Source organism: Corvus kubaryi, unplaced genomic scaffold (genome assembly GCF_017639235.1).
Source record: "Corvus kubaryi isolate FWS band 111438036 unplaced genomic scaffold, C.kubaryi_AGA036_p1.0 37397, whole genome shotgun sequence".
Taxonomy (NCBI): domain Eukaryota; kingdom Metazoa; phylum Chordata; class Aves; order Passeriformes; family Corvidae; genus Corvus; species Corvus kubaryi.
The window spans coordinates 6,098,698-6,103,033 of NW_024581136.1; positions in this window are offsets into that span (position 1 = coordinate 6,098,698).

Here is a 4,336-nt window from a genome sequence, read left to right on the forward strand (position 1 = left end):
CCGTGTGGCCAGAGCAGTTTTTGTATGTGTAAAATATCTATAAGTAAATACAAGATGAATTATTATGAGATAGGATTTGCATTTGTCCTTTCAAAAAGAATTGTCTTTTTAAAGAAATTCAAGGGTTGTGTGCCTCTTTGGTGTCTAACAAAGAAGAATACATCCCATTGCTGAGGGAAGGGATTTGCCAACTATTGCTACATAATATTCCACAGAAAATTGCACTCATAAATCACCCTTGACACTGGAGTTTGAGGAAGAGGGATGGAAGTCAGACACAACACATAAACAAAAAAGAGAGACACAATGAATTCTCAGAAATCTCAAGGCTGAGTTGCTTTTGAATGAAGAGCACATTTAACTGTTAATTTGAAATCTGATATTTCTCTGTCCACAAATTCTGCCCTTCTTGAGAGGTACTGCCTTATGGGGAAAGAGAAGATGACTTTATTGTTTATGCAAAATCAGACCTTCTTGAAAAACAATTGGAAAAACATGGATAGTGCCGGCCCTAATGCCAGAGAAGGGTAGTAGTTTTCTTGGGAATTTTGTTTTTCTCTGCAGATAGCAGTCCCCTAAACTGAGGGAAAATTAGATAATATTAACCAGTTTTTATAGAAATTTTGTCGTTCATTGCTTGAAACTCCAAAATGTTATCAAAGCATCACCATATTTACCATTCAATAATCTAAACCATTGAATAATGTATTCCAAATGAAATCTTCCAAAATTCAGCAACATCTATCACTAAGTAAATCACAGCTGTGAGACATTTTGATTTAAACCTGACAAGTCTGTCAATACTGCTGGGTTACTACCTTATTTTAAATCTCACATGCATTAAAGTAAAATAAACCTTCCAAGCTCTCAGGGATTAAGGCATTTCCATGGAATTGTAAAATACTCTCTCCATGGAAATGAAATGAATGAAAGACAGAGGAAAACTGATAAACTCCACACCTAATTCAGCGCTCTAAAAATCTCCTCCTGTGTTTGTCCTTATTGCACACAGACAACACAGGGCACGGGGAAGGAGTGGCGCAATGTGATGAGTACTGGTGGTAAAAATAACTGGTCATCATCTTTTATATGTAGAACAATCTCAAGTCCAAATTCATGGCAAGATGGAAGTGAAATGGCATAAAAAGCACATGGGAAAGCAGATCTGTCCTTAGTTACTTGACGTTCTGCCAGCTTTGTTTTGACAGACCTTTCTAGCAAATGCCATACAAAGGCAAAACAAATGAAATAAATGTTCAAATTAAATGAATAGGAAGAACTGGTGTCATGTACAGACCACAAATAAGACATTGTGGACAACACATTTTGGGTACAAAATCCTTGAAATAAATTATTCTGCATCATGACACTTACTGGCTGGTTGCCTTCTTCGCATGACAGATGCAACATAGAAAATCAACCAACCACAGACTGATCTGTAGAATAAATATCAATGCCATGCATGGGGATCTACAAACACCCTTTTCAGTCAGCAGATGCTGCTTTCTGCTCTCTGAACCTACCCATGTACTTCTCTGTTCTCAGGGAGAAAGAATCATAACTGGAACCTGTTGTTTGTGATTTCTCTGTCCCAATACAGTATACAAAATAAGCTTCTAGGAGACCAAACTGCACCAGCAGTGATCACATATCACACCATTACAAATGGGGGTAAGAACAAAGTATTCTGCTCACAAACTAATTGCTAATGCAGCTCCTACATGCCAAAATAACCTCAATTGCACTAGGCTGTTTGCTTTTTCTACAGAAGCTACACGCATTTTTGTTACCTTGTGCATCTTATATCTGGTTTATAGGCTCAGATTCCAGACAGATTTACTTCAGGTTACTTCAAATCCATAAGTCAATAAAAAACCATGGTGAAAATTGGAACAGTCACACTCATTTCCTTGAGTGGTGTTGGACTGAGATCCATGTAGAGTCACATGCAAACTTTCTCATATGGAAACATGAATGGAGTCCAAAGTTAAGGACACCGTAGATTCAGATTATTGCCCATGTGTGTTCTACTCCCAGGAGATGGAAGAGAAGCCACAGCTGACTTCATAAGAGAGCTCTGTTCTGTTGCAAGGAGCCACCTCGGACAGGAAGTAGACCAGTCCACAGGAAAAGAAGCACATCAAAAATTTAGGCTGAAGGACATCTCCTTGACAAGATAGCATTGCTGCCAGAGTGATAAACAGGATCTCTCCTGGTCTGTGGGATGCTAGCAAAAAGCCCAGGGTCAGCAGAGAAAGAACAGATTGTTTCCCTTAGACTGGTCTGTTATTGAAGAAAGCACAGCAGACCAGCTTATTTTCCTAAATGATTAACTTTGCTGCTTTTTCTGCTCAGCACATCAGATAAAAATGTTTATTCAGTTAGCTTATTTATTTACATTTCTTTGCCAAAGATCTCACCAAACAAAGCCTATTTGATGATTTATTCTTTGCTAAAGGGGAAACTTATTTACAATAATCATCTTATCATAAACTTCTTAAAAGGAGGATTTGAAACTGGAATTCATAATAACAAAGAAATCTGACTTTGTTATCCATTTTGCACTGTAGAAAAAAATAAGCCAGCTGAGCCCAGATGAAGCTGGATGTGGCATAACTGCTTTGAAGTTTTGTTTGTTTTCACTGGTTGACCCACATCCTGTTGGAAGGAATCACCTTCAACTATTTGGAGCCATTCCAAAATATGAGGGGGAAAAGGATATAAAGGGTTCAGATGCTGGGTCCTATAGAGGGGATTCTGCAGCACAGAAGTTGCACCAGAGGGATCAGATCTAGTGCAAACAGCAGAGAGTCAAGAAGTACAAAGAGGATTTCTGAGGGACACCTCTCCAGTGACCAGCAGATCAGACTGAGGAGGAGCTGAGAGCTCACCACACTCTGCCCGTCTTTGTAACGATCTCCAGCATTCTCAGGTAGCAGCAGCAGTATCTGGTTGCTCAGACATCAGACTCTGGCTGCTCTCATATCCCTGATGAGATGTTTAAGATGGACATAAAAGTGTCTCAAATTTGCCTTATGCCATCCCTCCTGACCCCACACAACTATAGTGTTTTGGCAGACACTCAGCCAAAGTCTCAAGGGACAGAAGACAAACTTGCAGGGAGGAGATAGAGCAGATCAGCTCCATGTCTCTCATTTGGCACCAGCTCTGTGCTTTGCCCTTCTCTCACTGCTCCCCTGCTCTTGCAGAGCATTTCCTAAGGGTAATGGATGCTGAGAGAGACAACGTATTTTAAACAAGAATTTTGTTTATATTTTGTTATAAAATAAAGTGTGCCTGAAAGCTGTAAGCCAATGCACATCTCTCTCAGCAGGTTTGAAGAGAAGGTTTAAGCATACACTGGACTGCCCTGACTCCCATTTTTTATGTTGGGAACATGTCTGAACTCATTAGCTCTTGATAATACACTCATTATTTTAACTATTCATAGCAGAAAATAGCATGAGAGACTAAACTCTTCCCTGAATTAATCTGGCTTTCAGCTGCCCTCCATGATCCACGGGAGGACTGTACTTCTGCACTCCCTCTGAGGTCAGGAATACAAGAGCAGAGTACTATACAAACAGCAATTTCAGCCCAGCTGTACTGAGCAGCACATGAACCTCAAAAACATGGCAGCAGTGAAAAAAGTGTTCCCAAAGCTGGTCACACAGCAAATACCTCCCACAGAAACCAGGCTGGAGGCACCCAAAGGGAGGGCAGGCTGGGTTTGCATCTGTCTGATGCAATGTGCCTGTCTACTCTGCAAAAGCTGGGTAGTTGTGTGCAACACGAGAAGGGAATCTCAGAGAAATTTTGGACACACAAGGATTTAGCCACATGAAGGGGAAAAGAAGTTCCCTCTGGCAACACAAGTGAGGAGTGGCTCTTCAATTCCCCTCAGCCATTCACACAGAGAATAATATTCAGAGGTGTTGAGTTTATTCCTCATCAGGTGTCTATTGCTATCAGAGAAGAAACTACACATCTTCAGGAATGTCATAACTGCTCAGGCACTTCAACAAAGCCCTGCTGGAGAAAAGCCATGCTGTTTCCAGAAATTAGGCTGAGACAAGATGAAAACATCAGTTCTGTGACTGAAGTTTCACAACACAAGACTTCACTAAAACAAGCAATGTTTACTCCTATGGTCAGATCTTTTATATTTTTAGATGCACAGGGACACCAAGCCACTTTCCCCCAAAACATCACATACATTATTTTTAAAATCCCATTGTTTTCAAAGGGATTAACCACATAGAGACTTCCCTGTTTGAGGATGCACTCTACTGAGTTGAAGTCTCTTTTCAGCTCTCATTCCCCTCACACCAGTGTA